Raw genomic sequence first — 27,112 nt, 5'->3', positions numbered from 1 at the left:
TACTTAAGCGCTCTAATGAGAAGCCCGGGGACGCCGACCACCCCCGCCCTGGCTTCTCGCCAGTCCCAAAGTTGCTGCCGCCGTCGCTGCTCCAGTGTGCTGGCGGTTCCGACCGCCGGGCTCCGGGACGTAAGACGATCCCAGCCCGGGAGGTGGAGTGGGGGTTAATGGCATCTGACTCTAGCCTTATGTGATGCTCCTTGCCTTTCACCTAAGCAGCACGATATCCCCATTGGTGCAGAAGGTTGAGCTTTTGCAAAAGGTTGAGCTTGGAACTAAGTGGGTTGGAGAGCCTCACCATTTAGCATCAGACAGACGGGATGCTGGGGGCGCCCGGCCTGTTAAGAGGGATGGGGAGGAGGGAAGAGAGCCTGGCTAACAGTAGGTAGAAAATGTAGGGAAAAGTAAAAACTATTGAGGAGCCAGCACTTACTCCACTTTGCTGGATGTCACAATGGACTGGGGAGGCTAAACTTGATCCTCGAGATGCAGTTTATGGTGAATTCCAGCAAAGTGACTGGAGCCCCACACATACCAATTGGAATCACGTGCCCCAAGTCTCTGATGTGATGGTCACATGACGTCTTTTTACGTTAAAGCTGGAATGTAATGGTTGAGGCCCATATTCCAAAAACCACCTCTACGTTTGAAAAAAAATGTGGGGAGAAGTGTGAACTAGCTTCTAATCAAGGAATTCTACTAGGATTTTGGATGAGGGGACCAGAAAGGAATTTGGTGCTCAGCTTTTATCCAAAACAAAAACAGGAGCTGTTTTTAAAATAAAGGATTGAAATATATGTGAGTTGGGACATGTATCTCCTCTGTTCTTCAATCTCATGGTTTTTCTGAATTTAAAAAAATCTTAGTAATTGTTTTCTAGGGAAGTCATCCTTTTACTCATGCCCCATTTTGTCCCTGAATGCTAGATTTGAAGCTATATCCCACAAGATGGTGTTAAAAAGTAAGGCTCTGTTCATCTTCCTTGGTCTGGCCTATATTTTAATTAAACTGTTCCCTATTTTAGGCATCTACTTAAAGGTGGTAGATAACCTCTTGACTAAAATTAACCAATTATTTGTGGTTTTGAATTAATTAGATTAGAAATCATGCACAAAAACTGTGGATAGTAAATTTGATACATCGAGTTGGTTGGGTTTTTGCCTGTCAGTGGTTTGGTAGAATAATGAGAGGACACTGAGACGACTTTCCCATATTGACCTACACCCGCCCAAGTGGCCCAAGTTAAGGTTGCTGCTGGGAAAACGTGGCAATTTGGCTATTCAGATTATATATTACAGAGTATAGAAGAGGAGCCTCTGAGGTCAAGAGTTTAAAAGCTTTGCTTATCTGGAAGGAAGGAAGGAGGGAGGGAGGGAGGGAGGGAGGGAGGGAAGGAAGGAAGGAAGGAAGGAAGGAAGGAAGGAAGGAAGGAAGGAAGGAAGGAAGGAAGGAAGGAAGGAAGGACGGACCTGGTTGATGCGTATTCAGCCTTGGAAACAACTAGGGCAGAAGATATTTAAGAGATTCTGACTTTGTATTCTTTTGCCAAAAACCCTTTGTCTCCTGCAGCAGCCTCTGAATGACTGCAGCACTCCATTTCCTTGCTGTTCATCCGTTTCTGAGCCCGAAAACTAGAACAACCTTAAAGCACATAGTTCTGATCCCAAGGCTAGCTTTGTGGCACAGATTAGCTGGAAATGGATTTAAGGTGCACCTGAGTTACTAGAGTTAACTACACTGGTAGATAGACCCCTCTAGTGGAAGTGAGGTGATAATATAATTTTAGATTGGAATAATAAATGTTTAACCTCAAAAAAAGCGAGTTATTACCACTCAACCAGGTTAAAGTGGTAGGGGGATAAGTTCTTTTTTAAGTATTGTGAAATCATGTCCAAACAGAATCATCGCTAGGCTGTAGTCCACAGTTTTTCATTGTCTTGGGATGCCTACTCATTGAACACCATCCCCCAATATTGCTGACGTCCTTTTTTGGTGGTATGATCTAGTGAGCCCAAATTCTTATTGAAATTAGGGGGCTGGAAGTAAAATTCTTAATTTTTACTGTTAGATGTAGCAGATAGCAACCCCTTACTTTACCTGAGGTGGGGAACTATTAATAAGTAAATGATGCTTTGCCTTGACTTAATACAGACGATCAACATTGAAGTCCAAAGTCTCTAGTCTGATGTAACCATTTAGATTCAATTGATAAAAATGACTAGGCTTATTGCATTTTGGGTAGAAGGATTAATTGTAACCAGTGAGTAATAATTTGGGTGAGATTAAGCCTCTTCTACAAGTGGTTACACGCACATTAGACTTTGACTGTGACTATTTATACTGGCAGAATGTCAGTATCCAGGGCACTATCAGAAACCCACTGAGATTTTTCTCCCGGGCGAACAGAAACCTGTTACTGAAAAGAAAAGGGCAACTTGGCCATGGTGCTTGAGCACCAAAGTGGTTCTTTTTGGTGACACTGAGAAGGTACAAGAAGAAAGTCCATTTGCCATTATCCCATATTATGTTTTAGGCATTATTTCTACTTGGACTTTCATGAAATGTACTTACAGTGTTCTTAGCAAATATGATAAATTCATGAGTTTGCTATTGTGTTTGATCTAGCATAATCTATGTGGAATGTATAAGCCGAACTGTTTGTTTCTTTTTTGCTGTTTGGTACAGATTCCAAAAGTAGCTGGTATAAAATAAAATTTGAAAATGAATATCTCTCAATACATGACAACATGGGGTATCTGTTTTTAGAATTATGTTGTCTTTGGTCATATGACAATTTTTCTTTTGGTGAAGAGTGATCCAGAAGGCAAATTTTTTGATCTGTGAAAATAATACAACTCATTTAGAAGAAGTCAGCTGGGTCATGTTTTGAGTCTATTATTCTAGACAGTGATATACCACGTAATGTATATTCAGTGTGTTGGAGGTTTCAAAGCTTTTTTGATACATTACAATGTTGGAAGCTCTTTTATATACCAGTGGTCATGACTAGCTGATTTTAGTTATGAGAGTGCTTTGGTTAAAGTTATGGAAACAGTCTAATCGTGAAATGTCAGTCTTACGAGAAGATCTGATCATACTTGGGCCAATTTATTTTAGTTATGCAGGTGAGACAATTTCAAAAGATTCATGATAAATGTAGTAATACCAAATTTTGCCTTAGTCTTGACACTTGAAAGATAAATATTAGTAAGTATAAACTGTTTTAGGGATGAAGAAGCATTGTTAGTATATGAAAATGAAAATACTAATTTCGTTGAACTTGCCCTCAGAGGAACTAGATTCTAGATAGGGCTCTGCCATTGACTCATAATTTGACCTTCAGAAAGTCATTTAAAATTATTATACTGATAACTAATTGAATACATACATGTGCCAGACACCATTCATGCTTTTGTTTATAAAAAGAGAGGATTGCTCAAGCTTTTTGGTTTGCTGGGTTTTATTTTTTCAAATATTCATAATCTGGCTTATTTCAGTTATCAATTGACTTTTCAAACTTCGATGCAATTGCATTGATCCAAGCTAAATACTTTGTTGGCAAATTGATGACTATTCAGGAAACTGATCATCAGTGGGTTATTCCATGACTACTGTTAGTTCTTTAAAATAAACAGGTGCCATTTATATAATTCCTTGACAGCGATTTTTGGTGCATTAAGCCTACTGATTTTATAATATGAGAAACCTTACATTTTCTTAAAAGTTTAGAAATTTATATGATAATAAGGATGGTAGTGTTGTTTATTGGAAAAGCATTGAGCATAGAATTTAGGGTCTTTTAGTCCTTTGCAGTCTGGACAGATAGATTATCTTAAGTAAATCATTGAAATTTTCTGTGGTCATATCTGGGTTTCACTTTATTTTTAAGCCATGTGATTCCAATCTATGTATTTCACAGGCATGGTGAAAGGATAAGTGAGAAACGTGAAGCTTCGACTTTTAAGTAGACAGGTGCTATATAAGTTCAAAGTACTGAAGCAGTATATCACAGAAACACTAAAGCTTTAACAAGAGTTTATAGAAATGGCAGGGTTCTCATCACGTAAGTCTTGCCACATTTTTCTTTGTCTATAAAAGTTCTCCAGCCATCCAATTTTTACAAGCAAAGGAAAAATAAAGCCAGACATATTATAATGAAAAATAAGAGAATAGGTTGATAACAATAGAATAAAAACATACATGTGATACTTTCTTCTTCTTCTTCTTCTTCTTCTTCTTCTTATTATTATTATTATTATTATTTTGAGATGGAGTCTCGCTCTGTCGCCCAGGCTGGAATGCAATGTCGTGATCTTGGCTTACTGCAACCTCTGCCTCCCGGGTTCAAGTGATTCTCGTGCCTCAGTCTCCTGAGTACCTGGGATTACAGGCGCGTACCACCACGCCCGGCTAACTTTCATATTTTTAGTAGAAACAAGCTTTCAGCATATTGGTCAGGCTGGTCTAGAACTCCTGACCTTGTGATCTGTCCGCCTTGGCCTCCCGAAGTGCTAGGATTACAGGCATGAGCTACCGCGCTCAGCCCATGTGATACTTTCTTCTATTTCTTACCTCAAATATTGTGCAAAGTGCCCCGTTAAAGCCATTAATTGGGTGATGTTTTTCCCCTTTTTAACTAGCTACTGAGTAGAATTTTGGTTTTCAATGGTAATTGTTACAGAGTCCATTGGCTTACCATACCTCATTTTTAGTTTTGTGATTGCCCAAAATGGGAGGTTTCATGTAAAAAAAACCTCATAAAAAATCAAATTTTTCCTCCTCATAATTGCAGTCTAAAGGAGGACAACATGCAGGTATGGGAAACTGCATAGTGGAAGAGAGAATCTATACATTTAAGTAGCATGCCATGAATAACACAGAAAATGGCCTGGCACGGTGGCTCACAGCTGTCATCCCAACACTTTGGGAGGCCGAGGTGGGTGGATCACTTCAGGCCAGGAGACCAGCCTAGCCAAAGTGGTGAAACCCCGTCTACTAAAATACAAAAAATTAGCCAAGCACGGTGGCATGGGCTTGTAGTCCCAGCTACCCGAGAGGCTGAGGTGGGAGGATTGCTTGAGCCTGGGAGGCGGAGGTTACAGTAAGCGGAAATCGCGCCATTGCACTCCAAGCCTGGGCGACTGAGTGAGACCCCGCCTCAAAAGAAAAAAAAAAAAAAAAGAAACCAGAAAATGTGGGAAGTTAAGTTGAAAAATTAACACCCTCAAAGCTATTAACTTGGATTTTCTTTTCTTTTCTTCTTTTTTTGTTTTTTGAGTCAGCTTTTCATTCTGTCGCCCATTCATACTCTGTCCAGTTCATTGAAAATACAAGTCTGATTCCCTTAAGCTGTGATATTCATACACACACATGAGTATATATACACTTATGTGTGTATATGTATATTATATAAAGTTTTATGTGATATACAAATATAATATAAAGTTTTTATTTTCTGTAAAATAAAATTTGTTAGGGCCATATAATAGTTTTGAATATTCATATTATTGTGTTCCGCATTATAAGCCCTAATTACATGGTGTTGCACTCAGATTGATATTCTGCTGTTGACACTGAAAATAACGCTTTCATTCACAGATGAATGTAATTTTCAAGCTTTTTTCCTGTATTTCTTAACTTGCTTGAATGTTCCCATTTTTACCATTTCTTATTGTTCATTTTAACATTTTGGGGCTTGTGTTTCGCATCAGGAAGAATTACCATTATAGGGTGCAAAGAATTTGCTCAGAGGTGAAAATGATACGAAATTGTCCCTAGGGCACATCCTATTGCTATAATATTCAATACATACGAATTAATCTACTGGGAAAGTGTCTTACGTAGTGTGTACTTTAAAGATGTTTTCAATTACTTTGCTTTGGATTAGAAAAATTCAAGGTAAGTATAATTGAAAATGCTCATATTTTTATGTTTATTTTATATGTAGAAAGAGACATCTTTAAAAATTGGAATAACACTATATCCCATTCTTTTCATTTATTACATTATAAACATGTTTCCAAGTGATCAAATATTTTAAAAAATGTTTACAATAAAAAAAAGTTTAAAATCACTGCACTATATTTTATATAATGACTATTTCATAATTTATTTCACTAATTCCAAGTTGTTGGACATTTGTTTCCATATCTTATAGATAATGCTTCAGTAAGCATTCTTGATCGAACATGATTTTGCACTCTGTCATTATTTCTTAGAAGAGAAGTCACCAAGATTGTTTTAAAGATGAATTCCTTTGATAGTCTCTGAAATTTAAATATTGGCTTAAACGAAAAGATAGCCTTGATTTCAGTGGCATTTAAAAAAAGAAGGCTAGGTGTGGTGGCTCAGTTCTGTAATCTCAACACGTTGGGAGGCCAAGGCAGGCAGATCACTTGAGGTCAGGAGTTCGAGACCAGCCTGGCCAACATGGCAAAACTCCGTTTGTACTAAAAATACAAAAGAATTAGCTGAGCATGTTGGCACACGCCTGTAATCCCAGCTACTCGGGAGGTTGAGGCAGGAGAATCACTTGAACCCAGGAGGTGGAGGTTGCAGTGAGCCAAGATTGCACCACTGCACTCCAGCCTGGACAACAGAGCAAGACTCTGTTTCAAAAAAGAAAGAAAAGAAAAGGCAATTCTTTATATAGTGTATTGTATCATATGTGACTTTAAACTGGAACTTGTTTAGGTAAAGTATATGTCTTGGAAGTATTTTGGTTTTCTCTGATCTAGTTAGCAGGTGCAAAGCAGGATGAGGTAGAATCCTGTGCCGTGTACAATCATAGGAAGTTCTGTTTTTTGAAACGGAACTGTTAATGGGGGAAGGGAGACACATTTGTTTTTAAGAAGCCTTCATGTTTCATATTATTATAAAACTCAGTTCAAGTATACAAAGCTTATTTGTGCCCATGAGCATTCAGTATCCTAAAGAAACATTTAATCCTGTTGTTGGCTAAATGACTATTTGCTGATATGCCCTTTTATCTCAGGCTATTAGTTTCTTAAGGTACTTTGATATTACTCAATAAACTACAGTTAGTTTAAGAGTTTTACATTTCATTCAGGTTGCTTAAATAATATAACTAAACATAGGTCCAATAGTAGTAAAAATTCTGATGCCGACACTTAATTTGTGCCTGTTTTCAGTATATGGAGATTCCTTACATTACAAGCACTTGAATTCACAAATATTTTGTGTATTTAAATGGCTCATTGTCCATTACATATCCCTCCTGAAACTTAACCCATGCCATTTCACAGACCCTTCCCTGGTGTTTTTCTCTTTCCTCCAGTTCACTAGCCTCACTCACCAAGGACTTTGTTGGTCTGGTAATTCCATTATGACCCAGAAGTGACTTGGAAGGTTCCTCTGACCCAACAATACTTTCTCACTACCTTTCTTTTCTTTTCAGGGGGATCATGTACATGCTATGTTGCATAGTCGGAATGGATTTTAGCATAAAGTATGAGTTCCAATAGCTCTCACATTTATTTATTTATTTATTTATTTATTTATTTATTTATTTATTTATTTATTTATTTTGAGACAGAGCCTCACTCTGTCGCCCAGGCTGGAGTGCAGTGGCACAATCACGGCTCACTGCAACCTCCGTCCCCCAGGTTCAAGCGATTCTTTTACCTCAGCCTCATGAGTAGCTGGGATTACAGGCTCCTGCAACCATGCTAATTTTTGTATTTTTAGTAGAGATGAGGTTTCACCATCTTGGCCAGGCTGGTATTGAACTCCTGACCTCGTGATCCACCTGCCTCGGCCTCCCAAAGTGCTGAGATTATAGGCATGAGCCACCACACCCGGGCCAGCTCTCCCATTTTATATCTCTGTGGCATTGAGGAGGTTTCTTAACTCTTCTGAACCTCAATTTCCCCATGTAGAAAATGAAGATAATCCACTCACTTTTCACTTTGTTCTTACAATTATATGAAAACACTTATAAAGCAACTAGCATATATTAGGTGCTCAATAAGTATTTTCAATTACAGGTTGATTAATGTTGCCTTAGATGATTTTTGTATCAGGTATCTATATCTACCTCTTTTTCTCTAATTTGAGCACCTTCCCTTTTTTTTTTTTTTTTTTTTTTTTGACAGAGTCTTGCTTTGTCACCCAGGCTGGAGTGCAACTGTGCGATCTCAGCTCACTGCAACCTTGACTTCCTGGGGCTCAAGCGATCCTTGTGCCTCAGCCTCCCGAGTAGCTGGAATTACAGGCATGTACTACCATGCCTGGTTAACCTATTTTTGCAGTTTGTTTTTTAGTAGAGATGGGATTTCCCCATCTTGCCCAGTCTGGCAAGATTTTAGAAATTAGTGGGGGTTTTTGTGTTTTCTTTAATGGTGTTGGGAAAACACTCCTTTTTACTGTTTTCCATTGTGAATGTGAAGGATTCTAACCATGTTTCAGGTTGAAGAAACTTCTTCACTTAGTTCAGAAACCTGTTTATCATTTAATTTATTCTTTCTTTTTTGAAACGGAGTCTCGCTCTGTTGTCCAGTCTGGAGTGCAGTGGCGCGATCTCAGCTCATTGCAACCTCCGACTCCCAGGTTCACACGATTCTCCTGCCTCAGCCTCCCGAGTAGCTGGGACTACAGGTGCCCACCACCATGCTCTGCTAATTTTTTGTATTTTTAGTAGAGACACGGTTTCACCATGTTAGCCAGCATTGTCTCAATCTCCTGACCTCGTGATCACCCACCTTGGTCTCCCAAAGTGTTGGGATTACAGGCCTGAGCCACCACACCCAGCCATTTAATTTATTCTTTTGTGAGGATATGTGACGAACTAGCCAAGGCCGGGCACAGTGGCTCACGCCTGTAATCCCAACACTTTGGGAGGCCAAGACAGGCAAATCACGTCAGCTCAGGAGTTCGAAACCAGCCTGGCCAACATAGCAAAACCCTGTCTCTACTAAATATACAAAAATTAGCCAGGGGTGGTGGCCCATGCCTATGTTCCCAGCTACTTGGGAGGCTGAGGCACAAGAATCCCTCAAGCCTGGGAGGTGGAAGCTGCAGTGAGCCAAGATCATGCCACTTCACTGCAGCCTGGGTGACAGAGCAAGACTCTGGGGAAAAAAAAAAAAGAAGAAGAAAAAAAGAAAAGAAAAGAAAAGGAAGGAAGGAAGGAAGGAAGGAAGGAAGGAAGGAAGGAAGGAAGAAAAAGAGGAAAAGAACTCACCTTCAAAGGAAAATTGGAAACATGGCTCAGTAAATTACAGACACCATTATAAACTCAAGGCCACTAACGAATATAGCTTAAATCAGAATGAAAGGTAATAAGTAGTGTTGATACCTGACTTGTGGAGGAGGAAAAAAAAAGTAGGGGCAAAGAGAAAATATATTATTGAAAACTTAAAATGCTGAGAATGGCAAAGGGTTATAAAGTAAACCAATATGTTTTCATGATGACATGTAGCCTTTAAAAATGGGTGAATCTAAAACATATTTATGATGCCCATTATTTTATCTAGTGGAAATTTTCAAAAGCAAAACCAGGAAATGATGAAGGCTATTGACACATAGAGAAAATATTTTGAGCAGTTTGTGGGTCTCCATTGTAAAGCTACAGTTGAATCATTTTTACAAGTGGGTATGAATAATTACAATTTTATATTTTGTCCTGTGGTAATCAAAAAGCAAATAGAGCCAAATTATCATTAAGTATAACTAACAGAAAAGTAATATTGATAGATTTACATGTTTAAAAATATAAGCCAACCCATGCATTCAGTATTTTATCCTCAAACAAGGTGTTCCAGCTTTAGTTGACGCTCAGATAAAAAGCAAACTAGCGACTGGGCATGGTGGCTCACACCTGTAATTTCAGCACTTTGGGAGGCTGTGGCAGGAGGATTGCTTGAGCCCAGGAGTTCAGAACCAACCTGGGTAAGATATTAAGACCTTGTCTCTATTTTTAAAAAAATAAAAATAGAAAATAAATTTTAAAAAGCAAACTAGAATATATCTAGTAGGTGCTAGCAGAAGGGGAAAAATTCTCTAACCAGAGATTTGTGTGAAGATGAAGGGAAGGTTAATAAGTATCTTGAAACTGTAAGTGTTGTATAAAAGAAGGCTTATAGACCATTGGTAAATAGATGTAAAACTCAAGGAAACTTTTAAACGTGCCCAAAGTTCTTAAGTATATATTAAGATGGTACAAACTACAGATGAAGTAATAGTTAACCAAAAATACTAACATGCACAATTGCTTAATTAGTCTATTTGTGGAATGGTTTCATTATTCATTCAACTACCATAAGTTTAATGCAGACTATTAGGTGCTAGGGCTATAAAGATGGATAAGATACTCCTGCAGTCTAGTAGAACAGAAAGACACAAAAGTAATCTTGGTTCTCATGAAACCTAAAAGTATTCATAAATGTAGAAAATAAATTTAGGCCGTGCACGGTGGCTCATGCCAGTAATCCCAGCACTTTGGGGGGGCCGAGGCAGGTGGATCACCTGCAGTCAGGAGTTCGAGACCAGCCTGGCCAACATGGTGAAACCCCATCTCTACTAAAAATACAAAACTTAGCTGGGTATGGTGGCAAGCGCAAGTAATCCCAACTGTTTGGGAGGCTGAGCTGAGAGAATTGCTTGAACCCGGGAGGCAGAGGTTGCAGTGAGCCGAGATTGCACCATTGCACTCCACCCTGGGTGACAAGAGTGAGACTCTGTCTCAAAAAAAAGAAAGAAAAAGAAAATGAATTTAAATACGGCCTTTTTTCTCAGCATAAAATAATTTCTAAATATAAACCTTGTGTGAACAAAAACATTCACTTATAACCCAATATAATCAAATCTAAACTAAGAACAAATCTCATTTAAACATTGTTATTTCTTTGCAATAATTATTGCATACCAAAAAAGAGCCCACTATGAGTTAATGTTACTTAAATAGAACATTGCTCAGCCTACAAATGAAGGTCAGCAGACACCAGTGTCTTGGAATAAAATAGCCCTTTGGCAAGAAAATGAGCCACACCCCATTTAGTTTTTACAAAAATAAAATTCTTTCCAGCTTTACTAAATTGTAGATGTTGCGCACAGCAAGTACTTCTGCAGTAGTTGGTTCTGCAGCTGTGGAAATATTCATGTATGCAGAAGTCCCCAAAAACATCTATTCACCATTACTTGCTCATGCGGCTCTTATACTTTCTGTAGTACAGTATTCTGTTAAGTTTTATTTGACTCGTGGATAATAGCAAGCAACTACAGGTATAGCCGACACCTTAATTTCCTGCCTTGAACTTCTGGCCACAGACTTTTTTTTTTTTTATTTTTTGAGATGGAGTCTTGCTCTGTTGCCCAAACTGGATTGCAGTGACATGATTTCGGCTCACTGCAACCTCGGCGTCCCAGGTTCAAGCAATTCTCCCACCTCAGCCTCTTAAGTAGCTGGGATTACAGGTGCATACCACCATGCTTAGCTAATTTTTGTATTTTTTAGTAGAGGTGGGTTTTCGCCGTGTTGACCAGGTTGGTCTCGAACTCCTGGCCTAAAGCGATCTGCCCACCTTGACCTCACAAAGTGCTGGGATTAGAGGCATGAGCCACCTTGCCTGGCCCATTGTCACAGAATTTAAATTGAGCAGGAATATGTAGGATTTCAAATCTGAGAGCTGTTTCATTTGGTGGAAGAGGAGCAAAGCAATGTGCTATGACTGCTGTATATGGTTTTCTTCAAGAGCAGCAATGAATTTCTGCCATGTACCATGGGAAAGAGCTGTACTTTTAGGGAGAAAGGAAATAAGCCCTGAGAAAAAACCCCATTCTCCTAGTTCCTTTCACAGTTCACCTGTCACACAACAGGTCTTGATACTTGTATTTGAAAGAGTGAAACATGCATGGCCATAAATGCTCCTTGCTGATAACGATTGAATTGGGAAAACCTAATCAGGAAATCAGTGATTTATGAATTACATTGCATAAAATATATAATGATGTGAGCCTATAAGAAGACTAAACAAATGGCTTTCTTAGGTTTTTTTTTTTTCTTTAGGTTTTAGCTATTTTCAGTGAATGATTATGAGTGAATGTTATTGATAGAGTTTTCATTGTGAGAACTGCTAAACTGTAGAGTCAAAGAGGAAATTGGGACCTATTAATATTGTGACTTTTATGCCTGCTTTATTGAGATATAATATCATACCATCTATTTTTATAGATTTTAGTATATTCACAGATACATGCAACCATCACCAATTTGCAAACATTTTCATCACCTCAGAAAGAAACCCCATACACTTTAGCTAACACCTTCCACAGCACTCTACTCCTGCAACCCTAAGCAACCACTAAACTATTTCCTGTCTCCATTGAATTCCCTGTTCTGGATATTACATATAAATGGAGTCATATAATAGGTGGTATTTTGTGACTAGTTTCTTTCACTTAGCATAAGATTTTCAAGGTTCACATACCTTGTAGCAAGTATCAGTACTCTATTCCTTTTTATGGCTGGATAATATTTCATTGTATACCATATTTTGTTTATCCATTTGTCCATCGATGGACATTTGGGGTTGTTTCTACATTATGGCTATCATAAATAATGGGACATGCAAACATTAAGTGTCTACCCATGAGTCAGCTAATGAGTTAGAGGTGGTGCTGACAAGATAACATCTCATTTATTACTACTGTGCTCTTAATATAAATCCTTGCTTTGATTGAGCAGTACTGATTTTTCCATCTAAGTTTAGCTATTTTTTTCTTGTTTCCTGATGCTTATTGGCTTATCATCGACTTGTTCTCAATAACATTTTCCTTAGGAGTATTTATACTGGAATAATAGAAAGCCTGTAAATGCTGTATAATCATCTTTTCTAAAACTTATTGTATAATAGACATTTAGCAAAAAACAATAGACATTTTTGTTTAATCACATTTTTTGAACACTAAGGAGCAAAAGCAAACAGTATTAAGGAGTGCAGAAGTACATGATAAATGCTTTGAAATGCAATGGTTTCAATCAACCCAAAAGCATTATTGAGCACAGTTAATATATTTACTTTTAAATTTACTATTCAAGTATGAAATATATCCACATAGAACACAATTCAAAACTCATAAAGGGCCATAATGATAAGTAAATTAGCCTCTAACAGTTGATATTTTTTAGAAGACATTAGTGTTTTACGTTTAGGGATTTTGACAGTAAGTTTGAGGGAGTCTTTATCTTTTGACCTTTTGGGGTGAATATGAGAATGAAGGAATGTGAAAAGATGATTAAAAGAATGACCAGGCCAGAAATGATGGCTCATGCCTGTAATCCCAGCACTTTGGGAGGCCGAGACAGGAGAATCTCTTGAGCTCAGGAGTTTGACACCAGCCTGGGCAACACAGCAAGACCTCATCTCTACTAAAAATAAAGCAAAATTAGCCAGGCATGGTGGCATGCGCCTATAGTCACAGCTACTCGGAAGGCTGAGGTGGGAGGGTTGCTTGATCCCGTGATCATGCCACTGTACTTCAGCGTGGGTGAGAGAGATCCTGTCTCAAAAAAATGAATAAAATAATTGCCTGCAATTTCAGATTATTCTTTTAAGCACCCTTGACCCCAGATTCACCAGGTGAAAACAGCTAATGACTCATAGAACTTTACTCCGTCATTATTTTCTGGATTCAACCCACAGAGAAATTTTTGGATCCAGTCTCCTTACTCTTATGGGCAGGCAGAACCTTGCAGATCCTTTAGGAAAGGATAGGCCTTCGCTGAGAAAGGTGGGCTGGCGTTCAGTCAAAAAAAAAGGTGCAACTTTCTGGAGTCCTATTTAGAACTTCTTACATATTTAGTAGGCCTTTGCTAATTATTAACAATGTGTCTGGCACACTAACATAAATAAAACTGTGTGCCATCGTTTGAAGAGCTGAGTCTAATCCACCTACTGATTTTTGCAAAGGAGGCAACTGAAGTCAGATTTTGGCTTGCCTCACCTTAGAGTGGTCCAGGACAATGGTGGAGGATCAGGTCGCCATCACTGGAGACCCAGATTGTAGTAATGGAACTGATCCATCATTCTTTTCACTATATATTTAAACTCCACGTCCAGGGTCAACTTTGTTTAGTAGCAGTGCCTCTTCCCTGAATCAGTTTGTATCTACACTTAATTTCTTTCAGAGATTAGCAAAATGACAAATGCTATCTCAATAAAGTTACCATGAACTCTCTGAAACCCGTATCACCTATAACTAAAGCAACTTGCTTTGAGTCTGACAAGCTCTTCCTTAGCTAATGGAAATGCATTAGCAATAGCTTTACAGTGGTAAGCTAATTTTCTAGGTCATCTTCAACCCAGAGTAGTCATATGCTGACAAAATTCCAGTCCTAAACACTGATTGTAAAGAGTTTCCTATATTGTATGTAATATATACAAAAGTTTTTGAAAACTCTAATTCCAGTATATTGAATATACACTGTAGGGTTTATCACTCCTGATTTTTTTTTTTTAATTGAGATGGAATCTCGCTCTGTTGCCCAGGCTGGAGAGTAGTTCTATGATCTTGGCTCACTGCAACCTCTGCCTCCCGGGCTCAAGCAGTTCTCGTGCCTCAGCCCTCCGAGTAGCTGGGATTACAGGTGTGTGCCACCACGTCTGGATAATTTTTGTATTTTTTGTACAGATGGAGTTTTGCCATGTTGGCCAGGCTGGTCTCGAACTCCTGACCTAAAGTGATCCTCCCGCCTTGGCCTCTAAAAGTGTGGGATTACAGGAGTAAACCACCATGCCCAGCCCACTCTTGATTTCTTCCAAACTGGATTTTATCATTCTCAGTCAGTCTTTCCTCCCTATATTACTCCTTGCCTAGAAAAAAATGTCCATTTCATTAATCTATTCATTCACTTATTCAGGTACTTACTGAGCACCTTTTATATGTCAGATAATATTCTAGGCACTGGGGATTATAGCTGTCAATGAAACAGAAAAAAATCACCATCCTTATGAAGCTTACATCCTACTAGGGGAGAGACAGAAAATAAACAATGATTTTATATATTAGATGCTAATGTGTTATGGAGAAAAAGTAAGACTAATGGAATAGGAAGTGGGAAGAAGGGTATTGCCATTTCAAAATATGTGGTCACAGAAGGCACTACTGAGAGGGAGATATTTCAGGCAAGATATGAAGGAAATCAAGGAGTATCCGTGTGAATATTTGGGAGAAGTGTCACTTGAACAAGTAAAAAATACTTCTAATAAAAGATACCTAAATCATCACACATTGATGTGTTTCAGCCCTGAAATTTTCCTTTATGACAGCTCCTTTTTATTTTGGTATTGAACAGAAAAAAATAACTTTCACTCAGATCAAACACTCTAGTGGAGTCATGCACTGACTATATATGCTAAGAATATTGTGTCAGAAGTTGTGTCAAAAAAGTTTTGAAAAAATAAGACCGGGCGCGGTGGTTCACACCTGTAATCCCAGCACTTTGGGAGGCTGAGGCGGGCGGATCATGAGATCAGGAATCGAGACCATCCTGGCTAACATGGTGAAACCCCGTCTCTACTAAAAGTACAAAAAATTAGCCGGGCTTAGTGGCGGGCACCTGTAGTCCCAGCTACTCGGGAGGCTGAGGCAGGAGAATGGCATGAACCCGGGAGGCAGAGCTTGCAGAGAGCAGAGATCGTGCCACTGCACAAAAAAAAAAAAAAAAAAGATAAAGTGGAAATAATGTTTAAAGCAGGATATAGATTTTTTTTTTTTTTTTTTTTTTTTTTTTTTTTTTTTTTTTTTTTTTTTTTTTGAGACGGAGTCTTGCTCTGTCGCCCAGGCTGGAGTGCAGTGGCCGGATCTCAGCTCACTGCAAGCTCCGCCTCCCGGGTTCCCGCCATTCTCCTGCCTCAGCCTCCTGAGTAGCTGGGACTACAGGCGCCCGCCACCACGCCCGGCTAGTTTTTTTTGTACTTTTTAGTAGAGACGGGGTTTCACCGTGTTAGCTAGGATGGTCTCGATCTCCTGACCTCATGATCCGCCCGTCTCGGCCTCCCAAAGTGCTGGGATTACAGGCTTGAGCCACCGCACCCGGCCAAGGATATAGAATTAATACAAGTAAATGTTCTTTATTTTCCCTATTAATTTAATTATACTATATTCTGTGTTGAATTCTGAATTAGATTTAAACTTTTTATTTTGAGATAATTGTAGATTCACACCTACTTGTAAGAAATGGCACATAGAGATCCTATGTGCCTTTACCCAGTTTGTTCCAATGGTAAACTCTTAAAAAACCATAGTACAATAGCAAAACCACAGTGTCGACACTGATACAGACAAGATGCAAATGAGTTTCATTACCAGTAGAATCCCTTTTATTGCCCTTTGATAACAACACACACCTGCTTCCTCCCCTGACCTCCATTTTTGACCCTGGGAAACCACTAATCTGTTCTCCATGTCTATAATTTTGTCATTTAAAAATACTATATAAATGGAGTGATATATAATATGTAGCCTTTGGGGATTAACTTTTTTTCTCTGAGCATAATTCTCTAGAGATTCAACCTAAGTTGATGTTGTGTATGTCAATACCTCGTTCCTTTTCATTGTTGAATAGTACTCCATGGTGTGTATGTACCAAAGTTTATTTAACCGTTCACCTATTGAAGGATATCTGGGCCATTTCCAGTTTTGTAGTTATCGCAAGTATTTGTATACAGGCGTTAGTGTGAACTTCAGTTTTCGTTTCTCTGGGATTAATGCCAGAAGAGTGCAATTGCTGAGTTGTATGAGAGTTGCATGTTTAATTTTATAAGAAATTGCCAAAGTGTTTGCCCAGAGTGACTGTACCATTTTGTGCTTCCACCAGCAATGTATGAGTGATCCAGTTTTTCCACATCCTTGCTAGCCTTTGGTGGTGCCACTGTTTTTTATTTTAGCCATTCTGAGTGATAGCTCATTATAGTTTCATTTTCAATTTCATAATAACTAATGATGTTTAACATTTTTATGCATTTATTTTCCATCTGTTTACCCTCTTCAGTGAAATGTCTGTTCCTGTCTTTTACCTATTTTCTTTCGTTTTTTGAGACAGGGTCTTGCTCTGTTGCCCAGGCTGGAGTGCAGTGACACAATCACGGCTCACTGCAGCGTCAACATCCTGGACTCTACTCACCTTATTTTTCAGCAGTTTTAGATGTTCTAAGGCTTGTTCCTTTCTATGTTAATTTTTAGAAGAAGCTTGTCTATAACTACAAAAACTGTTCTAGGATTTTGAGAGGAACTGAATTAATGAATTAGATTTTGAAATTGCATATGTAATGTTAATAAAGTTAAAAATGGTAATTCTGTTAAGGAAAACAATTTAGTTCCTTACAAAGTCTAAACGCTAGTTCTTATTTTCTGAAGAAATGTGCATTTTTATGATTTTGAAATTATTGAATGAATATTAATTAGCAGTTTCTTTTTTTATTTTTTAAATTTTTTGTGTGGAGATGGGGTCCCACTAAGTTGCCCAGGCTGGTCTCAAACTCCTGATCTCAAGCAATCCTCCCGCCTCAGCCTCCCAAAGTTCTGGTATTGTAGGTGTGAACCACCATGCCCAGCCAGCAGTTTCCTTTCAGCCATAACATTAATGCCTTTTTTAATGGACAAAATTGAAGTTTTTCAAAGTAATGACACATTTTGATTTAGGTATGTAACTGTCAAGTTCCAAATCACTAATATGTTTTTGAATTTAAAAATTTTTGATGGTTTACTTCTGGAATTTTTAAGACCAACCATTAGATTTATAAGGCTGTTAATAAGATTCCTAAACCTATTGTTTTGCCTTAAGGAAAGTATGGTTTACCTTTTCTATTATCCCAAACAAATTCATCTCCCCATATAGCAAAATGGAATATGCTACTAAATAATTGAAATTTAGGGTAATGGAGTTTGGGATATAATTCATGAATAGTAAGTCAAAAGTTTTTAAATGAAAACATTTGTGTATTCTCATGCTTTGGTCGTTGATTCTGCAAAATAAAATCTTAAATTACAAAAAGCATCTGATAAACTTCTTAATTTAAAAGAACACTCAGGCCGGGTGCGGTGGCTCAAGCCTGTAATCCCAGCACTTTGGGAGGCCGAGACGGGCGGATCACGAGGTCAGGAGATCGAGACCATCCTGGCTAACACGGTGAAACCCCGTCTCTACTAAAAAATACAAAAAACTAGCCGGGCGAGGTGGCGGGCGCCTGTAGTCCCAGCTACTCGGGAGGTTGAGGCAGGAGAATGGCGTAAACCCGGGAGGCGGAGCTTGCAGTGAGCTGAGATCCGGCCACTGCACTCCAGCCTGGGTGACAGAGCGAGACTCCGTCTCAAAAAAAAAAAAAAAACGAAAGAACACTCAGAAATTTACTTTCAGGTATTTAAAAAAAGAGGGAGGCTATCAAACTGATTAGGACTGAAGAAGAACTGAAGAGAAAATGTCACCTTGTTGGTTTGGGGTGAGGGAAAATTGAATGAGATCATGCTTTCTTTCTGTCTTGCTTTCTGAAGATAAAGCTTTTCCACTTTTCTGTCTGCTTACTGATTCAGGGTGGTAGGCGCAAAACAAAACGTTCCAGTTGTATTTTCCATCCTATTTATATTTAAATTGGCTCTTTATTCTTCAATAAAGTGTACAACTGTTGGTCTATAACATTATGAATGTGGGATTGAGTGGTTAGACTTAGCAGGAAATCGAAAATCAGAGTCCAAATGTACTACCCTAAGTACAGTAGCAGAATTACTTTTTTTTTTTTTTTTTTTTTTTTTTTTTTGAGACAGAGTCTCACTGTGTGGCCCAGGCTGGAGTGCAGTGGCGCGATCTAAGCTCACTGCAAGCTCCGCCTCCTGGGTTCACGCCATTCTCCTGCCTCAGCTTCCTGAGTAGCTGGGACTACAGGCGCCCGCCACCACGCGCAGCAAATTTTTGTGTGTGTGTGTGTGTGTGTGTATTTTTAGTAGAGACAGGGTTTCACCGTGTTAACCAGGATGATCTCCATCTCCTGACCTTGTGATCCACCCGCCTCGGCCTCCCAAAGTGCTGGGATTACAGGCGTGAACCACTGCGCCCGGCCAGAACTACTTCTATAATGAAAACTTCCCTAAGTTACAGCATCTGGCTCATAGCATTATCATTACAGTGAAGTTTATCATCACTCATATTAGTGATATGTTACTTCCCACTTACTCCTAACCCTGCTTAGGTAATGCAAAACTATAATTTAGAAAGTGTGATTTAAAGAAGATGCAATATAATGGTACTCATTGTAAACACATATCCAGATTTGTTTCTTCACATCTAATTTATCTGTATTTTAAATTTTATTTTGTCTAATGAAAGACTTTTAAAAACTCATTCTCTCGAGCAGTGAATTCTCAGCTAGTGAGCCAGGACAGTCTGCCTCATCAAAATAACTCTGCTAATTGCTTTAGCCAATTTCTGAGGTAATAAGCTGGGAGAGGGAAGAGGTTGGTTACTCATGCATAGGTGACTTTTTGCTAACAGTATGATTTTTAGGAAGTGAAGACCACAAAAGCTTTTGCAGAATTCATTATGATGAGACTTTAGCTGTACCAGGTAACAGATTGCCAAATAAAACACCAAACAAGCAAGATTGGTCAGTTGCAATCCAGTCTGTAGTAATCTGAGCCAGCATAGTGTTATGTTTATGGATTCAATTTCCTCCTCAAAGTCATACAATTGAGGCATCTCAGTAGAAATAAAATAAACAAAGTTTGTAGTGGAGCTCCCAAACATTGGAATGGTAAGGGCATATAACTATTAATACTTTATGAGACCATGGTATTTTTGCAGCCAATCTTAAGGATAAATCTACATTGTGTTCAGGATTCTGTGTTTGGCCAGACTTAACAATGACCATTATGTGTAGAAAATAGCAACCATTGTTGCTGAATTAAACTCTCTCTGGAGATTTAAATATTTTTTTGAAAATTAAGCTAATGGGCCAAGCGCGGTGGCTCATGCCTGAATCCCAACACTTTAGGAAGCCTACACGGGAGGATCACTTGAGGACAGGAGTTTGAGATCAGCCTGTCCAACATGGCAAAAGCCAGTCTCTACTAAAAACACAAAAAGATTAGCCGAGCGTGGTGGTATGCACCTGTGGTCCCAGGTATTCAGGAGGCCGAGGTGATAGGATCACCTGAGCCTGGGGGAGGTTGAGGCTGCAGTAAGCTGTGATTGCACACGGCACTCAGCCTGGGTGACAGAGGGAGACTCTGTCAAAAAAAGAAAGAAAGAAAGAAAGAAAGAAAGAAAGAAAGAGAGAGAGAGAGAGAGAGAGAGAGAGAGAGAGAGAGAGAGAGAGAGAAGAAAGAAAGAAAGAAAGAAAGAAAGAAAGAAAGAAAGAAAGAAGGAAAGAAGGAAAGAAGGAAAGAAGGAAAGAAGGAAAGAAGGAAAGAAAGAAGAAGGAAAGAAGGAAAGAAGGAAAGAAGGAAAGAAAGAGAATAAAACCTTGATGGCAACATAGCCAAAGAAATTAATCAGAGAATAGTGGTGGTTAGAAACAGAAAGCATAGTGGAATAGATGAATTACACCTGGCAAAGGAACTCTAACCTATATTATGTAAAGCTTAGGACAGTCTACTTGTCTGAAAAAGAAATACCAAAAGTATACACACGCAAAAATTTGGATTTTTCAACTGAACTATTTGTGAAAGTTTCCCTCCCACCCCAAATTCAAAAGAAGTATAAAGCAGGCCATTCATGGCAAACTTCCAATGAAATGGAATTAATTTGTATTGTGTTTTGAAAGCGTATATATGTGCTTGCAGGAATTACATGGAAGAATTATAGTGACATAGAGTGGCTCTCAAAGTGAACAATGGAATCTTAAGGTCGTTTTATTAAACAGCAGGTCAACAATTTTTCTCCATGAATGTGACTCCACAATAACAGTGGAAGTCAGAAAATATTTCACATGCAAATATATCAGAAATTCTTCATGGATGTATTTAACACTTTGAAGTGATGGCAACATCTGGTAACAAGTAGAAGCCAGCGTCTTAAAAGCTATGGCTTCATGTTACTACTTCATCTGAATTAGTCATTTAAAGGGGATTTTATATGTCTTCCTAAAAACTGACAAGGTTAATCTTAGACTAGGGCAGGCTGGCAGGAAATGCTAAAGCGGTTCTTTCTTTTGAAGGTTTTGTTATTCCTTGTGAGGTCAAAAAGTAGTTGTTTAAAGTTTGGAAAGCTAAAGCAGTGATGTTTTGACTCTTGACAGTGAGATATTTTTCTTTCTTTTTGGGGGAGGGTATGTGTGGCAAGTTTGAGGAAAAACTTGATACATTGAGAGTTCTTTATACTTTCCACTCCACTTCTTTTCTCTCAAATGAATTTATTTTCTAAAGGTACAGAATTTAGAAATTCGTTTCAATGCCGGGCGCGGTGGCTCAGGCCTGTAATCCCAGCACTTTGGGAGGCCGAGGCGGGCGGATCACGAGGTCAGGAGATAGAGACCATCCTGGCTAACCCGGTGAAACCCCGTCTCTACTAAAAAATACAAAAAACTAGCCGGGCGAGGTGGCGGGCGCCTGTAGTCCCACCTACTCAGGAGGCTGAGGCAGGAGAATGGCGTGAACCCGGGAGGCGGAGCTTGCAGTGAGCTGAGATCCGGCCACTGCACTCCAGCCTGGGTGACAGAGCGAGACTCCGTCTCAAAAAAAAAAAAAAAAAAAAGAAATTCGTTTCAATTGCCAAATCTGAGCATGGATTTGGTGCTGTTTGAAAATGTAACCCACCATGTGTTTGGCCAGATTAGCTTTCAGGAATGATCGTATCTTATACAGTTAGCCAATGGAACAAGAGTAGATAGCTTTTATCCTTATTTATCTGCTTTGCATTAAAAAGACAAATGTTGAAAGTTTATTCTTGACTATGAAATAAACCACTATAATATATGACACTGAGTTAATTCCTTTAGGATGCAATGTCTTCCACATACATCCATTTAATAAATATTTGTTGAGTGCCTACTGTATGCCAGGCACTGTTCTATAAGCTGAAAATAGATTGCTGGACAAAACAGACAAAAAAATCACTGCCCTCGTAGAGCTTATTATATATTAAAATGGTAGAGCAATTTAAAATTATTTAATGCTATCATTAAATATCATTCAACTTTTAAAGATCTTCACTGAATGAGTTTTGAGAACTTTTGCACATACTATCTACAGCTTGAATACGAAAAAAATGACATTTTGTTTGGAATCTAGGTCAAGAAGCTAGAAGCTGATAAGTAAAGTAAATATTTTATTCTGCAATGATCATTTTCAGTTTTCATTTATCAGTGTTATACTTAGGCCTCTTGAGGAATATTACTAGTTTAACTTGTGGATTTCTTCTTGAGGATGGGCTTAATTTGCATTGGGGGAGGTGGTGAAAGGACCTAGTAGCCCTGGAAATTAATGTAAAATCATGGCATTTGTAAAACTATCTTCTGTCATTTGAAAAATTATAGAATACTTAAATGTATTTAATGCTCCTTGTGGAAAATTAATATTGCTCAGTTATTTTTGCCTATGTGAGTAGTACAAGAGCTGACTCAAAGGAGATGACATGATGGTTCCTGTCCTGAAGTGAAATAAGATGATGTTTTGTGGTGGAAAAATGATGTGGTCATGCCCATATTTGCTCACATCTCTTATTCATTTCCTTATATAGAGGGAAACTAGGGAAAGTCTCATTTCTTATTTTTTGTTTCCTTTTTTTATTTTCTTTCATACACCATTTCCCTTTCTTTTTTTCTTAAAATTGCATTATAGTGACTTCCAATTCAATTGGCTCAAGTTGTACTTTATAATGACATAAATACCCCTTAGAAAGGTCATAGTGGAACCATTATACCCATTTTACGGAATTGATTACATATATAGACACAGCCATTCTGAGTCCCTTGAGGATATGAAAAGCATGTTGTAGAAATCCTCATATTTCCTGATGCCAACTAGTATAGTGCCTTTTACAGAATAGATGCTTAATCAGTGTTTATCTATTGAATAAATATGAGCCAGGAAATTTAATTTTGCTCTCCAAAATCCCAAGTCCTTTATATAAGCAGGAAGAAATTTTAAAAAATGTTTCTTGTTTGTTTTGTTTGTTGGTTGGTTGGTTTGTTTTTTGAGATGGAGTCTTGCACTGTGGCCTGGGCTGGAGTGTGCTGGCGCAATCTCAGCTCACTGCAAGCTCTGCCTCCGGGGTTCAAGAGATTCTCCTGCCTCAGCCTCCCAAGTAGCTGGGATTACAGGTGCCTGCCACCATGCCTAGCTAATTTTTTTGTTTGCATTTTTAGTAGAGACGGAGTTTCACTATGTTGGCCAGGCTGGTCTCGAACTCCTGACCTCATGATTTGCCCTCCTCAGCCACCCAAAGTGCTGGGATTACAGGTGTAAGCCACCGCACCTGGCCAAGAAAAATCTAATTTGCTGTGTATGAGTAGGATGTTAACTCATTTTGTAACATATATTTCCTTTCTTAATCTTTTGAAAAATTTATTAAAATTTTCTAAACAGGCCGGGTGCTGTGGCTCACGCCCATAATGCCAGCACTTTGGGAGGCCGAGGCGTTCGAGACTAGCCTGGCCAACATAGTGAAACCCCGTCTCTACTGAAAATACAAAAAAAAAAAAAAAGAATTAGCCGGGTGTGGTGGCAGGCACCTGTAATCCCAGCTACTTGGGAGGCTGAGGCAGGAGAATTGCTTGAACCCAGGAATGGGAGGTTGCAGTGAGCCAAGATTGCACCACTGCACTCCAGCCTGGGGGACAGAGTGAGACTCCATCTCCAAAAAAAAAAAATAAGTTTCTAAACAATACTGTACATGTTATGTCATGATTGTCATGATAAAGTCATGCCTTTTAGACATGAACCTGATTGAGCAAAATGTGCTTTGAAGTAGATAAGCTGTAGATTTTTGTCTCGCCTGAATTGATATTAAAGAGATGTTTTTTCATTTCACAGTTCAAAAGTACAGAACTCAGGTTAAAACCTAGATATGTAATTTTGTTAATTTTATTTTCAGTTTGAAGATTCTTGTTAAAACCTGCATACTTCATAGGTTTGCTGTCTCTAAAATTAGATGGCTCCTTCATAAATATTACTGAATAAAGCACCAGTTTTCAAAAAGTGTGGCGCATGGGCCCATGGGAGTTAAAATTACTTTCATGATAAAACTAAATTGTTGTTTGCTTTTTCACTGTGTTAACATTTGCACTGATGATGCAAAAGCAGTAGTGGGTAAAGCTGTTGAATCAAGATAGTGGCCCCACCTGTACTAATAGCCATTGTGTTCCTCAGCCCCACACCATCACCTTTAGAAAAAAATCTTATACGTTTCATTTACAAATGTACTTGATGAAGCAGGAAAAAATAATTTTATTAAATCTCAATTCTTAGGTATGCATCTTTTTTAATACTGTGTGTGATGAGATGAGACGTACCCATAAAGTATTTCTGCTGCATATGGATATGTGATGATTGTCTTGAGGGAAAGTACTTGTGCAGCTGTTTGAGTTGTAAGCTAAACTAGCTGCCTTTTAAGAAATAGAAAACCAGGCTGGGCGCGGTCGCTCACGCCTGTAATCCTAGCCTTTTGGGAGGCAGAGGTGGGTGGATCACGAGGTCAGGAGATCGAGACCATCCTGGCCAACACGGTGAAACCCCGTCTCCACTAAAAATACAAAAAATTAACCGGGCGTGGTGGCAGGCGCCTGTAGTCCCAGCTACTCAGGAGGCTGAGGCAGGAGAATGGCCTAAACCTGGGAGGTGGAGCTTGCAGTGAGCCGAGATTGCACCACTGCACTCCAGCCTGGGCGACAGAGCAAGACTCCGTCTCAAAAAAAAAAAAGACAACCATTTTTACTTTGAAAGATTAAATTAACTGATTATTCAGACCCAAGTATCTAACAGATACTTTATTTTTTTAAAAAATGAACCAAGTGTGCCTATCACTGCAAGGGAAACAACTGAGAGTATTTGTTGCCAGTGCTAAAATTAGAACTTTCAAGCAAAATTCAAAATTTTGAGAACTTGCATTAGTCACCATTTTATCCGATCAATACTTAGGCTTTTCTAATGAAATATAATTAATGAAAATGATTTGTTAGTTTGTATAATGAAGTGTGTCAGCATTTGGAAGACCCGCATAACTTAATGAAACAATATTTTTCCAAATGACTAATGCATGATGTTACAAAATCAAGCATGGGTAAAAGGCCCATTCTAAGTGCAAGACAGACCAATAGATTTTGAAAAAGTCATTGATATTGTATCAGACTCTACATTGCAACCAACCTTTGAGAAACTACCACTTCTGGAGTTTTGGTGTAGTATTGAAGAATATCTGTAAGTATCTAGAAAGCCTCTTAAAATATTTCTCTTCTTTTGCAACAGTTTATCTGTAGGAGGCCAGATGTTCTTCATACACTGAAACCAAAACTAGCATTGCAAAAGATTGAATGCAGAAGCAGATATGAAAACCCAGCTTTCTTGTACTAGGTTAAATATTAAAGCGATTTGTAGCAATGTAAACAATGCCACTCTTCTCACTACACTTTTTTTGAAAATATAGTTATTTTTCATTAAAAAGCTTATGTTAACACGTAGTGGGCTTATTCTTATTTTTAAACAAATAAATATCTTAAAAGTTTCATAGTTGCAATTTTTGATGTGACAAATGCACTGATAGATCTAACCCATGTGTCACCGAGCTCTTTGGGATCCTCAGATCCTGAGGCCAAAAAGTTTAGGAACTGCTGAGTTGGGTTTTTGGTGGTTGTTTTTTCCCCCCTTATCCCTTTGCCCCACCCCTCCACTTTTCTCCTGTTCCCCTCTCCTTCCTTTTCTGTTTTGAGTGAGAGAGAGACCCTCAGGATAGAAAATTGTAGAGCATGTGAGTTATTCCTTTGTATGTTTTTATAAGCTATGAACTGAACATGTGTGACGTTTAAATTCATTCCTTTCCCCATGTGTAATTCGACGTATTTTGACCTTTTCTTTATTTATTTTAAAATTTTGATTACTTAGTTACACAAATAAAGAGCTAGTAAATACTATCAGGGAGACAGCCCTTGGAATATTGAATTTTATATTTTCTTTTGCGACAGTCTTGCTCTGTCGCCCAGGCTGCAGTGCAATGGCAAGATCACAGCTCACCTACTGGGCTCAAGCTATCCTCCTACCTCAGCCTGCCAAGTAACTGGGACTACAGGTGACAGCCACCAAGCCCAGCTAATTTTTTTGTAAAGACAGGGTTTTGCCATGTTGCCCAGGCTGCTCTCGAACTCCTGGGCTAAAGTGATCCACCCACCTCTGCCTACCAAGGGGCTGGGATTACAAGCACAAGCCACCACGCCTGGCCAGAATATTGAAATTAAGATATATTCTAACTTATTTTTTCCAAAATATGAAAAAAAATACATAAATGACTTGACTATTAAAACTGACACATCCATGCAACAAGTTTATATACCTAATGCTGTGCCTGGTATGAATTTCCTAAACTTTCCAATATTGTCCCAAAATTACAGTAGTAGTTTCTTGAATGTAAACTTGTTGCCTGTTTTATATGTTAGATCCCTTTGCTTCTATGCTTCACTCACTATGTTTGTTTGTTCGCTTTGTTTTTATAAGTCATGAAGATGGAAAAAAAACTGTTTCATGAAAGGAAAATAGATGAGTGTTGTTGAGGTGTGTCATTAAGCACAGGGGGAGAGGCCTCCAATGTATGTGTCACACACGGAAAGTATACCTAGTACTGGGTGTGGTGGAGAGCAGGACGTCTGCATGAAAGTTTTAAGAGACTTTAAAAATACTATGCCTGGCTGTTGTGTTACAGCTACATATTCCACTGATACTTATGTGAAACTCCTATAACTTTTTGGGGTGTGCCTCTTTTCTCCACCCTGGGGTGGGAGTGTATCCACAAGTCCATGTGTGAGAACTCTTAACTTTCTGTTTGTTTTTTGAGATAGAGTCTCATTCTGTGGCCCAGGCTGGAGTGCAGTGGTGCAATCTCTGCTCACTGCAATCTCTGCCTCTAGGGTTCAAGCTGTTCTCCTGCCTCAGCCTCCCGAGTAGCTGGGACTACAAG

The 27,112-nt window shown here is 38.7% G+C and overlaps 1 protein-coding gene and 1 long non-coding RNA gene across 3 annotated transcripts in view; one reads left to right on the top strand and one right to left on the bottom strand.

The window, feature by feature from the left end:
- LOC104656355 overlaps positions 1–537 on the bottom strand; it is a 37,532-nt gene extending 36,995 nt beyond the window's left edge. Inside the window, exons 1-2 of the long non-coding RNA XR_747118.1 lie at positions 434–537; positions 212–338 (exon numbers count right to left, since the gene is read on the bottom strand). This is a non-coding gene — a long non-coding RNA (uncharacterized LOC104656355). The remainder of the gene's footprint in view (positions 1–211; positions 339–433) is intronic.
- The window catches only part of PLS3 (plastin 3), a 90,476-nt gene that overhangs the window by 1,174 nt on the left and 62,190 nt on the right, over positions 1–27,112 (top strand). The window lies entirely within an intron of this gene.

The sequence above is a fragment of the Rhinopithecus roxellana genome, chromosome 7 (genome assembly GCF_007565055.1).
Source record: "Rhinopithecus roxellana isolate Shanxi Qingling chromosome 7, ASM756505v1, whole genome shotgun sequence".
Classification (NCBI taxonomy): domain Eukaryota; kingdom Metazoa; phylum Chordata; class Mammalia; order Primates; family Cercopithecidae; genus Rhinopithecus; species Rhinopithecus roxellana.
The sequence above is the reverse complement of the archived record's forward strand: the minus strand, read 5'-3'. Positions and strand labels throughout refer to the sequence as shown.